Source organism: Diabrotica virgifera, chromosome 7 (genome assembly GCF_917563875.1).
Source record: "Diabrotica virgifera virgifera chromosome 7, PGI_DIABVI_V3a".
Classification (NCBI taxonomy): domain Eukaryota; kingdom Metazoa; phylum Arthropoda; class Insecta; order Coleoptera; family Chrysomelidae; genus Diabrotica; species Diabrotica virgifera.
This window is the reverse complement of record NC_065449.1, coordinates 200,891,688-200,906,363: the sequence shown is the minus strand read 5'-3', so window position 1 is coordinate 200,906,363 and position 14,676 is coordinate 200,891,688.

Here is a 14,676-nt window from a genome sequence, read left to right as displayed (position 1 = left end):
CGCACAACGCAAAGGTCAAAACAGTATGTTTACTAAAAGCGGGTGCGCGCATTGCGAAATCGTAATATATGTTTGTCCTGCTTACACTCGTAACAACTTACTAGCGCTGTGTCATGAATGTGCTTACTTAGGGAACTGTGTGGTAACCTGACTAAAAATTATCACCAAATTACTTCTATCACCAATATACCTTTCCTTACTCTAAATCCGTACTATTCTCTCAGGTTGCGCAGAGATCATATTCTGCGTCTACCTATGCTTCTTTTTCCTTAATCTTTCCGTGCATAATGAGTTGGAGCAAGTTGTATCTCTGCTGAAATTATGATGTGCACTATACAATAGACTTTCTATAATTTAAATTATAAATATGACTAACTTCAATATTTAGTGTTGCCCATATGCAAGACCAAGACGAGAATTAGACAGTCTTGGTCTTGCAACAGTATACCTGGTCTTGGTCTTGGTCTTGGTATTGCGCTCCAGGTCTTGGTCTTGGTCTTGGTCTTGAAGCAAGAGTCTTGCAAGTCTCGCAGTTGCCCATTAGCCTATTACATCTCTTAGAACAACGTAACAGAATAGGCAAAATTTAAGCTTGAATATCATAGCCATAGTAAAGACCAACTGAATTCATAAATATCTAAACAACTGATACAGGGTGGGGTTTGAACCCACGATCTAACCGATCCGTGCCTATGTTTCAACTAACTTAAGTTTATTATAAACTTAGGTATTTTTTCAAGTATTTGCCGTTGACAATGTGTGGTTTGAAAGGCATTCAATTCGGTGACAGATGTGCACAATATGTTAATGAAAGTTCTCATTTTTAAACCAAATCCTATCTAGTATGGTATAGTTAAACCCAAACTTAGACATCCAAAGTGAAAGTTATCCTTTAACACCAAATTGTTCTATATTGTCCACATAATGTTGAGAAAAAAGTCACACCATTTTGAGCGTCGGGTTTGGGGGGGAGAGGGGGAAGAATTCTGCAAATTCGTAGTTTTTTACGTTTTTCGTCAATATTTCTAAAACTAAGCGGTTTAGCATGAACAACCCTCTACACAAAATTGTTCTACATTAAATTTGAAATCAAAAAGGCCCTATGCATAACCCTTCTAAAATGAACGGTTCCAAAGTTACGGAGGTAGTATAGTATAATTGGTCCAAAAAAAACCTAACCCAGACATCCAAAGTAAACGTTTTTCTTCAACACCAAATTGTTCTAGATGGTCCACATATTGTTCAGTAAAAAGTTACATTATTTTGAGCGTCCGGTTTGGGGGGGGGGAGATGGGGGAGAAATCGGTAAATTAGTAGTTTTTTTACGTTTTTCGTCAATTTCGAAAATACGTATTTCTAAAACTAAGCTTTAGCGTAAGGAATGTTTTATAGAAAAATGTTCTACATAAAATTTAAAACAAAAATAGGTCTATACATAATTGTTATAAAATCAACGGTTCCAAAGTTACGGAGGGTGAAAAGTGGAGGTTTTCAATACTTTTTATATTTACCGATTTCTCCTCCCTCTCCCCCCCCCCAACCTGACGCTCAAAATGGTGTGACTTTCTGAACATTATGTGGACCATATAGAACAATTTGGTGTTGGAGGATAACTTTCACTTTGGATGTCTGGGTTTTTGGTATAGTTATATCATAAATATTACCCAAAAAATATAAAAAGTATCAAAAATCTTGACATTTCACCCTCCGTAACTCTGGAACCGTTGATTTTATAACATTTATGTGTAGAACATTTTTTATTTTAAATGTCATGTAGAACATTTTTGTACATAACATTGTTTACGCTAAAGCATAGTTTTAAAAATATTGACGAAAAACGTAAAAAAACTACCAATTTACCGGCTTCTCTCCCATCTCCATCCCAAACCGGACGCTCAAAATGGTGTAACTTTTTACTGAACAATATGTGGACCATATAGAACATTTTGGTGTTGGAGGAAAACTTTTACTTTGGATGTTTGGGTTAGGCCTTTTTTTAGACCAGTTATACTATACTACGTCCGTAACTTTGGAACCATTCATTTTAGAAAGATTATGCATAGGACATTTTAAATTTCAAATTTAATGTAGAACAATTTTGTGTAGAGGATTGTTCATGCTAAACCGCATAGTTTTAGAAATATTGGCGAAAAACTACGAATTTGTCGATTTCTCCCCCTCTCCCCCCAAACCCGACGCTCAAAATGGTGTGACTTTTTTCTGGACATTGTGTGGACCATATAGAACAATTTGGTGTTGAAGGATAACTTTCACTTTGGATGTCTGGGTTATGCCATCTTTTGGATCAACTATACTATACTAATCATATTATGTATGAACTTCCAGCTCGTTGTGTTGGACGGTCGAATATGGGATTCAGATTTAATGGCACGCTAGCTGCGTCACAAGCAGAGTGAAAGTTATTCTTCAATATTTCACTTTTAATTTACTGGAAATACTGCGTAATTTTATTATACCTCTACGTAAGTCAGCAATGTTTGGTGCTTTTTCTTCATCTTCCTCAGTTTCTTCTTTACGGTCTTCATACTGCTGTTCTAATCAAACTTTTTTTTATCAAAATTCGCATCAGCCTGTGAAATAGTCCGGCATTTATAAAATACTCTATTACAGTCCGATATTTTCTTAACATTCTGTTTTTTTATTCATTCGCTTATGTTGGAAAACAACAAAGTTATGTATTTTAACAACTAGTCATGTTTTTCATCAATACAGTGTGTTTTGAAATAAGTCTGGAAAATTTTAGGGGGTAATTCTAAACAACGGATTACCCGTATGCGCGCCATTGGTGAATATTAAAATCTTAATCAAATGTCAAAAATGCGTAATAACTACCTCGTACCTAAGCGACCGGAAGTTCAGGGTCCGGATAGGACCAGTTCTATCAGAACACGGAATGCCGGAAGCTGGAGTACCACAGGGGGCAGTTTTATCACCCCTTCTGTATAGCATATATACAGCAGATGTTCCAAGAACACCCGGAACATTGATCAACCTTTATGCAGACGACACTGCAATTGCTGCTAAACACGTGAACCTAGATATAGCTGTAAGAAATCTACAGACGGCATTGGATACAATAGAAGAATGGAGTATCCAATGGAAAATAGCAATAAATCCAGATGAGACCCAAGCGGTTATCTTCAAAAAGAGAAGAGATAACCCAGAAGAACAACTAACATTGCAAAACAGACCCATCGAATGGCAAAACGAAGCTAAGTATTTAGGAGTCACAATGGACCAAGGTCTAACATTCACATCACATGTCAACACAACAGTCCAGAAAACAGCAGCGGCCAGAGCGGCAATAAGAGGGCTCACAGGAAGAAGAAGCAAATTAGCTATGAAAACAAAATTAAGACTGATAAATAGCATTATACTGCCAATAATTACATACGCATCTCTTGCATGGGGTCACACAAGTCAAAGTAACAAAAAGAAGATACAAGCGGCACACAACAACTGCCTTAGAGAAGCTGCAAACGTGCCAAGATACGTCGCCGAACGGTTCTTATTTAGAGACCTAAAACAAATAAGAGTACTGGATATTATGGAGGAAAAAGCCAGAACAAAATTTGCTGAGATAGAAGACCACCCAAACCGGATACTGCAAGAGATATTAAGGTATGATGTGTACCATAGATGGAAACACAGGAGACCCAAACAGCAAATATTAGTAAATATATAATAAAGGCTAGATAATCGTAGCTCTATCAAAAGAAGACAACTTGCTCACCTTTGGCATCTCATTATATTTATTAATGTTGATTTTTATACGTTTTAGACATCCCTCAAAAAAAATATACAAAAAAATTAAAAACGTCTTCAGCCACTAAAAAAATTAATAAAATAATAACAATAGGCGAAAGCCACAAAAAAAAATTAGTAACAAAACCCAAAAAAACGGGCATGAGGGGCCCACATCCTCGAGCGCCGAGTCACCGAACTGGACATAGCCCAGAGCGGGGACTCGGCGCCCGAGCAAGCAAAACAGATCGAAGATAAGTCACTAGAGATAGCGGGAATAGAGCGCCTCACGCTGGCCTGCATTGATCGGGGTAGGATTTCATATGGGAGTCCGTGTACCCAAGACTCCCATATGATAAGCACTTTGCTGATTGAGAGCCCTTATAGCGCATCAGAGTGCTATTGGGGGGTAAGTGGATGATCTGGAGCATTGAAGCGGGGTGGAGTGATTCCTGCTTACGGGAGTTAATCCTCCTCGCCCCAATGAATTGTATCACCCGAATGTCATTCTCTAGGGGTGAGCAAGTCTCTCAGGCTGGGTTAAATCAATATGCTTGCTTGCTTGCTAACTCTTAAAACATACCAAATTTTATTTGCTAATCTCAACCGGTTTTAGAACAATAAATGAATCGTCAGTGTATAAGAAAAATTTTAACATGTCCTATTTAGGAAACGAAGCAATTGCGAACATACGTTTAAAAGCAAACTGCCGTTACTTTTTTGTGCAGAGTAATTACCCCTTTGGTTTGCCATACTTATTTAAAATCACCATATATTGGTGAAAAACATGAAAAAAAAACTAAAAAGTACCTACTTTTTTTATCCAACATAAGCGAATGAATCAAAAAACAATATGTTAAGAAAATATGAGTCTATAGTTGGGTTTTAATTTCGATATTTTCTAACCTAGAATATTGCATAGGGTGATGCGAACTTTGAGAAAAAAAAACAGAGTTTGATTGGTACACTCGGTATACAATTACAATTTACGTGCCCAGCAATAGTACTATTACAGCGATATTGTTAAAAAATAAGCCTCTAACATATTAAAAAAATCACTTCAATCGGACAACAGGTTTAGGAAATTCAAGACATCGAAAATGAGCCGTTTTTAAAGTCGTGCGTTAATATCTTGGAGTAGTGTATATCACCAGACACAAAGAGTATTAACAAAAGAACAGTCGATTGATAAAACGAATGACCAATTTATGTAATTTAACTACAGAAAAAAACTATAAATGCGCTTTTGTTTTCCATATATTTCACCGTAAATATTTCTTTGTTCAATGCCTCGTAGACAGTGCCTAGAGAGTATATCGCTATCGCTATTAAATATTTAGTTATTTTGTTTAAACGGTATGTATATCCGGCATTATCTGCATTAATGTGTCTCGTTACTAAGACTTTTAAATATTAGCCTCACTCTTTCAGCAAATTTTGTCCAATCGAATGAGGTCATTGCACACTCAACAGAAAATATATACCTATATACCGATAATATTTGTGGTTTATAGATTCTTAGAAAACTAATAAGGAAAAAAATTGATTACTTATTATCGACATTACTGTCGGCGTCGCAAGATCGCAACGCAAGAATATTAATATATGATTAAAGGACGGCTATTCTCAAAGCCTGGACAATTTATTTCAGAGCAAAGAAGTCCTCTGCTGGAAAAGGATGTATTACAAAATATTTCATTTTTGCATTGTTCGTGATGCATTCCATGGCATTGTTCGTAATGCGTATAAGTCCAATTTTTGTTAAAAAATGTTTTGCTTCTCAACGAGTATCTAAGAATATACCCGAACTAATATACTCTTTAAAACGACCCTTAGTTCTAACTGCAAGACGCAAGACTCTTGCAGGCTTAGTCTTGTTCTTGCTAAAATCTTGCACAGTAAGTCTTGGTCTTGGTCTTGCTCAAATTAGGCGGTCTTTTTCTTGGTCTTGCAAAAACCCAAGAACAAGACCAAAACTGCAAGACCGAGACCGATTTTGGGCAACACTAATCAATATACATCGTTGATAGCTAGACGCCAATGTAGATAAAACTAAATCCTGAATATAAGCAAGAAAACAACCAGAATTTTAGATTAGATATTACAAATAATAAAGTAGTAAAACATTTCATATACCTTAGCGGCTTAGCGTACAGATAATTGAGACCTGCAGAGAGGAGGAGGATCGAAAAAAAAACGAAAAAACATAATGGTTGCTAACAAACAAAGCATACTTCCTTCTATCGCAGGCGTTTGGATCCAAAAACATCATGTAGAATCATGGATCATGACAGAAAAAGCAAGTAACCTTGTTAATATTTTTGAAAGAAGAATATTAAGAAGGAAGGATATTGGGATCCATCTCCGACAAAGGTATGTGAAACATAAGGTTCAACCACGAGTTATTGATATTAAAAAGAACTCTCTATAATAAATTATGCAAAATTTTGAAGATTGCGCTAGGCAGGTCACCTTATAAGAATGGATTACACCTAGTAAAACACTTAGTGGAATTATGGTGGGACGTCGACCAGTAGAATGATCAAGGAAGAGGTAGACAAACGAGGTGAAAATCGATTCTAAATTGATATTGAGGTTGGATAACTGGAAGAGAGCATTCAGGGAAAGGGGCACTTCGAGGCGGATGTTGGGGGGAGGCGACGGGCCGCTTGAGCCTTAGTAGAGAGAGTATTACCATACTACAACTTATTGCAATGAACTATCACTTGTAAGAAATGAAATATTTATTTTGTTTCTATAAAAATATTTATTACAAAAAAAAAAGTTACAAATGGAGGTTAATATGAAATAGTCGGGTAATATGGAATACATGTTATAATCATTGAAAAAAAATTGAATTCATAAAACATTAACTGAAAATAAATATTTTCAACTATAAAAACCATATTTTTAAGATTATATGCTAGTCACTACTGCTTCTACTCTGTTTAAAAAATCACACACAAAATCTTCTTTCTCTATTCCGGTACAGTCAAGGTGGGCCCACAAAGAACAGGTTAAGGATTGAATCCAAATCTCTCGCTCGTTCATCTTCGGAGAATTTTTTATTACAGAAGATAGAAGTATCCAGAGTATTTGTTTTCTGGTTCTTAAGAGCAGTTCTTCTAGAAATACCTATTATTCCATAATAACCGACACGCTATCTTGGAAAAATAACCTATAAACTGATCGACAAAACACTATAAGCTAACAAACGATCAAGCTATACAAAACTACACTTCTTTTACTTTACATTATGATTAACCTCAATATTTAAATCAAATGCCGAATAGTAGATTAAAATGTTTAAAAAATGACCTGCAAAAACCTTTGAAGGTCACAAAACAAACTTTGTTCTGTAGCGCGTTGTGCAGCAACAACAAGCGGTCAATTCTGACTGCATAACATAATGGGAGTATTATTCGGTAATTCATGGTATTTTCACACGATAACAGCACTTAACAGAGCTATAAACTCGGTATTCTATATTTCCCGACTATTTCATAATACCCTTCTCTCCTCTATACTTCCTTTTTACTCAAATGTTTTTTTTTAAGATCAATTTTTTTAGAGGATATTCAGTTCTGTAAGGTGATAATATATATCACCTCCATGATTTAGCATATAATTCGTTATTTTATCAATGCATCGTATCTTACTGTTCTGTAGTTTCCTCGCCATTTGATTTACTTTCTCTAAGGGAATGGTCTAAGTTGCATGTTGGTCGTGGTCATTGTTTTATTGGTGTATTTCTGATATTATCGTATTATTTTTAATTGCACAGTAGAAATTCTTAGAATATTGTTCTCTTTCTGCTGGTGGGATTCCTGTATGTTGTATTTATATTATAAATATAATATATTGTATGTTGTATTTATTTCTTTTTTTTTGTGGCTCTTAGTAGATATCACATTTTCCTTTTTAAATTTTATTTATAACCTCCTATATGACGAAGCTCTGAAGATGGCATGTGACATGCTGTAAGTACTTAGCTGATTTTAATAATACACACTATCATATTTTTGAGAACATACACATAGGCTATTGATTATGTACTATAGAAAGGAACTACAACGTTAACGGGGTTTTATTACTTCATATGGTCAATGAATCTCTATATATGAAAAAACCGCGGAGTGCTACCATTTAAAGGGGTGCGTTTTTGAGAAATGGGTGAATTAGTCCTTGGGCACAGGTTATATTAGGGTGAGTTCTATGCACTTTTGGTACAAACACGTCTACATAAAAATTGTACCTGGTTAAATTTCCTATCTAAATATAACTTTTTAAAGTCAAAGATACTTTTTTTTACAAAAATATATTCAAAAGAAAAAGCCCAAAGAAACCCAAAAGAAAGAAATTTTGTTTTTTGTCCCATAACTTTTGTCCACGGGGATATAGGTATAGACATTGCTTCACAGAAAAAAAACTTACATATTTTCTCTTTAAAATGATGCTTAGTAGAGGTCGTTAGGATTTACAGTTTTCAAAATATGATTTTTCAAAGTTCGCCACTCACAGCAATTTTGGGCAATTTTCCTTGTTATTTCGCAAATATTTTTCTGTAATTTTTTCTACGCAACTTTAGGCATATGCAATGGTACATGTAAGAGGAATAGAAATCAATTACCTTTAAAATGTTCTACTGTATAATGTTGTATGACTTCTTTTAAAGAGGTGATCTTTTTCAAGATTTTATACTTTTAACAAGTTTTTATATTTTTTACGATTATTTTTTAAATTTCCCATTACAACTTTTTTCTTCTACATTTAGGTATATATTATACAATAAAAAAGAAAGCTTATTCTGTTTACTTTAAAATGGTGTATTATAAAAAATTCTAGGATTATTTTTGAATAAGATATGCTTTTTCAAAATGTAATAAGTACTTGCAACGATTTTTGATTTTAGGATTATTTTTTAAATTTCTCCTTATAACTTTTTTATGTGATTGTGTGTTATGATTGAATCTTATTTTTTATAGGTAATACTTTGGATCCACTTGACTCGGCCGGGCAAACTTCAAAATATGGATTAATTCCAATATTTACTGTCAAAGCTCCTGCACCACAAGTTTTCTTGAAAAAATAGCATGTAAATGTACCAAAGGATGTACAAAAAACTGCGGTTGTAGGAAGATAGGAATTAGTTTTTCAATATTCTGCAAAGGGTGCATGTGCATGGGTACTAATTGTGGAACTCTAAGATAACTGAGGTATCAGAGGAAGATATTGAAGCTAATGCTAACAAAGAGATGGACTTTGATTTTGAAATTTTTTAAATGTCAACGTTTAAATAATTTTAACTAAAGTGATGTTTTCTAAGACTAATGTTTATGTAATTTTTGTAAAAGAAATAATTTTAAATAATACAGGTAAAAAAATATCAAAGAATCACTCGGTTTCCATTATTTAAATATAGATGATACACCATTTTAAAGAACAGAAAGTAAGCCCTCTTTATTCAGCAATATATAGTATATTCATGTACAAGAAAAAAAAAGTTATAATGAGAAATTTAAAAAATAATCCTAAAATCAAAAATCGTTGCAAGTACTTATTACATTTTGAAAAATAATATCTTACTCAAAAATAATCCTCGAATTTTTTGTAATACAAAATTTTAAAGTAAACAAAATAAGTTTTTTTTATTATATAATATAATATATACCTAAATGTAGAAGAAAAAATGTTATAATGAGAAATTTCAAAAATAATCGTAAAAAATGTAAAAAATAATATTATTTTTATATTAGGTATTATATATTATATAATATAATATTATATTATATGTACTATATATAATATAATATTATATAATATACAATATATCATATAATAATATAATTTTATTTTTATATTATATTATAAAAAATCGTTAAAAGTATAAAATTTTGAAAAACCATAATCTCTTTAAAAAAAAGTCGTACAACGTTAGACAGTAGACCATTTTAAAGCTAATTGATTTCTATTTCTATTACGTATACCATTTCATATACCTAAAGTTACGTGGAAAAAAGTTACAGAACAATATTTGCGAAATTACAAGGAAAATTGCCCAAAATTGCTGTGAGTGGCGAACTTTGAAAAATCATATTTCGAAAACTATAAATCCTAATTACCTCTACTACACAACATTTTAAAGAAGAAATATGTAGATTTTTTTTCTGTAAAGCAATGTCTATACCTATATCCTCGTGGACAAAAGTTATGGGACAAAAAACAAAATTTCTTTCTTTTGGGTTCCTTTGTGCTTTTTCTTTTGAATATATTTTTGTAAAAAAAAGTATCATTGACTTTAAAAGCGATATTTAGATAGGAAATTTAACCAGGAACAATTTTTATGTAGGTATGTTTATACCAAAAGTGCATAGAACTCACCCTAATGTAACCTGTGCCCAGGGACTAATTCACCCATTTCTCAAAAACGCACCCCTTTAAATGGTAGCACTCCGCTGTTTTTTCATATATAGTTATCCATTGACCATATGAAATAATAAAACCCCGTTAACGTTGTAGTTCCTTTTAGCTATCTTATTTTGAATATAATCAATAGCCTAACATGTTGACAGTTTAACCTATATTTTAAAAGGGTGTAGAATAGTATGGTATAACTAGACCCAAACCCAGACGTCTTAAGTGAAAGTTATCCTCCAACACCAAATTGTTCTATATGGTCCACATAATGTTCAGAAAAAGTCACACCATTTTGAGCGTCGGGTTTGGGGGGGGGGGGGGGGAAGATCTGTAAATTCGTAGTTTTTTAAGTTTTTCGTCAATATTTATAAAACAATGCGGTTTATCATGAACAACCTCTCATACAAAAATTTTCTACATTAAATTTGAAATAAAAAAGGTTCTATGCATAATCCTTCTAAAATTAACGGTATCAAAGTTACGGAAGTAGTATAGTATAATTGGTCCAAAAAAGGCCTAACTCAAACATCTAAAGTAAAGGTTTTCCTCCAACACCAAATTGTTTTATATGGTCCACATATTGTTATGGGTTAAGGGTTATGCATAGGGCCGTTTTGATTTCAAATTTAATGTAGAACATTTTTGTATAGAAGGTTGTTCGTTGCTAAACCGCATAGTTTTAGAAATATTGACGAAAAACCTAAAAAACTACGAATTTGCCGATTTCTCTGGAACAGTTTGTTAGTGAATACATATATTGTTTATTTTTGTTAAATTAAAATTTTACCCCAAAATGAAAATAGTCTGTAAAGACCAAAATTTACAGATTCAACACAAGAGCAAAAAAATTTAACATACATAATATGTAATACCAAATAAGATGATCAAAGCTATAGTGTTCACTAGACAACCATTTTTGTAAATTAAAAATTGTTAAAGGTTAATAATAGTAGGGAAGCAAAGTATGCTAAATGTGAAGTCACTCGAGCGTTATGGAGACCTATTGGGTTGTGAAGAGTAGGTCCTAAAACCGAAAAAGTTAAGTAAAGTTCTCCATTTTTTATTGGGCGCTTGCCATTTTTTGAATTTAATTTTCCATTTCCAACAATCGTTTTTTTTTCGATTACGCCATCTATCCATAATTCAAAAAATATTTCGAATAAAAGTTATTTATTTTTAAGTAAGGAATCCAAATCTGCAATAAAAAATGGGGGCTCCTATTTAAAATTTTAAAGTAACACCCCACCCATCACTGTGGGGGTCGTGTTTGGTGCCATTCGATAGATTTTTTAAAAATATTGAATAAGTGTATTTTGCAGTTTTTCGATCTGATGTTCATTTCGCGAAATATTGCGGGATTCGTATTTAAAATATTAAATTTATCCCCCACCCCTCCCCGTGGGAACTCGTGTTTGATATCATTCGATAGATTTTTAAAAAATATTGAGCACATATTTTTTAGTTTTTGATCTGCCATGCATTTCGCGAAATATTCGCTTTTTCTTTTGAAACTTTTGGACTCACCCATTTCCTTACGCCAGGCTCAAATCGTCAGATTTTTGAAATATACACTCTTTTGCATATACTTAACTTGCCTTATCTTAATATGACAATTTCGAGTTTTTTTAAGGATATATTTTTTTCGGGCCCCCTTTAACGAACTCCCCTGTGTTAAGAGCCAATATATGGTAGAGGTACATCTGCAGGGTACCAGGTTTCTCCCCATTTGCTAATCTGACGCGCTCGAGTAACTGCAAAAATCCCCGCTAGGGCTCCCATACCATAACAGTCAAAAAGAAATAGAAAATAATATGTATAACAATAAACAATTTTCTCATTTATTTTTAGATGATTTTTAAGTTTGATCCTGACATTTTTTTCATCTTCTTTCCCTTCGTTTTTGTCTGTTATTTGCACGCATCAAATAAGTCTTGTTTTTTCTCAAATAAATTAAAGTTAAATTTTTTTATTCCTTGTACTATGTATATTAAATTTTTTGTTAAAATGATATTTATTTTCGTTAACTTAATCAAATAACTTGTATTTAAAATACGGCACGTAATATCAGCAAAATATTTTAATAAAGGTCTCATAAAGGATTTCCTCCTTTTATCTTTTTTTGACTTAGGTATTTATTACTTATTCTTTGAGAGACTTTTCTGTTTGATGCTTACCCAGTTTAATCAATAAAATAATTAGATTATCTTTCTCATATCTGTAGAGGTAATCCGAATTTTAATATATTTTTTGATTAAAATTAACTTCTCTCAGAATAAAGACCATAATTATTATTACACGGTTACAAGCATAAAAATTACAGTACATAATATACACACACCCAAACTTATATGGAATCACCATGTATTTCAAAGCAATATTTATTTCTTTTGAAAAAACTTGTTATTGTTGCGAAGAATAAGGGTTTTCATTGAAAATAAATAAATCGATAACACAATCAGATAGTAGAGCTCGGTACGGTATAGGTTATTGGCTTGAGTTGCAAATTGAACGAAAATAAATAAAATAACTTTTGCTCCCAAAAACGAAAATATGCCTCATGTGTGGTTGTAGAACTTACAATGGGGAAAGATTATTGATATTGGTCTTGTGGAGCAAGTACTGTTCTCACAGAAACAAAAACTAGGCTAGGTAACAGGAACTAGGAAGCTCAAAAATAAAGCAAGAGAAAGTCGCCAAAAAGTAATAACGGCTCGCCACGATCGTTTAATTCTCCAATCAGCTAGAAGACACCTACTCATTTCTCACCTTCAGCTCCAAAGGCAGCTTTTGGAAGCTAGAGGTTTAACTGTTTCAGTTGAAACGATCCGCATAATATCGGGTTGCCTGAAACCGACACCTATCGAAGAGGTATACCCCATTGCTGGAATTGCTCCACCACCTATCAGGAGGAAGGTCACGTCAGAGGTAAAACGGAAAAAGCAGGAGACGGACCGAAGACACCCCTTATATGACCACCAAACTCAGCCAAGCAGACTAAGATCTCGGAAAAGCTTCCTGAAAACATCAAGATCCATACCCGAAGCGCCAGAGACGCGCCGAATACACCTATGGCAAGCGTCAGCTACCGCGACACATTTTCCTCCCTCGGAGGAAATGGCTGGTGGACACAATTTACCGTATCCGACTTGGAAAGCGCTAAACAGATTAAGAACCGGCGTTTCACGTTGTGCTAGTAACCTGAAAAAATGGGGATACCAGGAGGACGATACCTGCGACTGTGGCGCGGTTCAGACCAGCCGGCATCTACTATCATGCACAGAGATGAGAGAGACCTGCACAGAACAAGACTTAATTATAGTAAATGACAGGGCCATCTATGTGGCCAACCATTGGAAATACAGAATTTAAAGTTGTTGGTGTTCCGGACACGGAAAGTAAGTAAGTTGAAACGATAAGAAAAAGAGTTCGTGTCAAGAAGTATACAGCAGGAGACAGTTATGGGATCTCGAGTTATCCAGGCAGCACAAGATTGATCACCTAAATTGGTTTCTTCACCACCAAAACTGGAACATCGGAAATTGACAAATTGTGCTATTTTCAGAAAATGTCAGGATTTGTGTAAAATCAGATAACCCACGAAATCGTGTACTTAGAGGTCGAGGAAGACAAGCAAGAAAGAAAACTGTCAGATCTGTTCACAAATATACAAGGGGAAGTGTAATGTTCTGGAGAGGAATTGTGATCCGTAAAAAAACTCCTATAATTTTCATCCAATAAACTTTAACTGCTCACAGGTAAGTTGATAACCTGTAGTTAGACTCTGGAGAAGTGCAACAGGAGAAAATTTAATTTTCATGCATGATAATAGACCTCCACATACCATTAGAGTGACTAGAGACATCATTAAAGCAGAAGGTATCCCTTGTTTGGAGTGGCCTGCTTTCTCACCCGAGCTTAACCCTATAGAGTATTTGTAGAATATGCTTAAAAGAAAAATTAGAGCTCGCCGAGATAATCCACAAAACACCGCACGGCTATTATTACAAGCTGCTCTTGAAGAATGAAGCTTCTTCTTCTTGTGCCACTCCTATCGGAGATTGGAAATCATCAAGGCTACCCTGACTTTGTTTACAGCTGACCTAAAAAGTTCATTAGTGGTGCAGCCAAACCACTCTCTCAAATTCCGCATCCATAACATTCTTCTACGGCCTGGATTCCGTTTTCCTTCTATTTTTCCTTGCATTATATTTTGAAGTAATGCTTATTTATGACCTCTCATCAGGTGACCCAAATACTCGAGTTTTCTTCGTTTTATCGTTAACAAAATTTCTGGGTGTCTTCCTATCCTTCGTATTACTTCAAGATTTGTGATTCTTTAGTGAAACCACATCTCGAAACTTTCAATATTTTTTCTGTTGCTCTGTTTGAGAGTCCAGACCTCTACACTGTATAATAGCGTGTTAAATACGTAGCCTTTTAGCATTCTTAATCATAGAGGGATGCTTATATCTCTGTTGCAGAAGAATTTTCTTA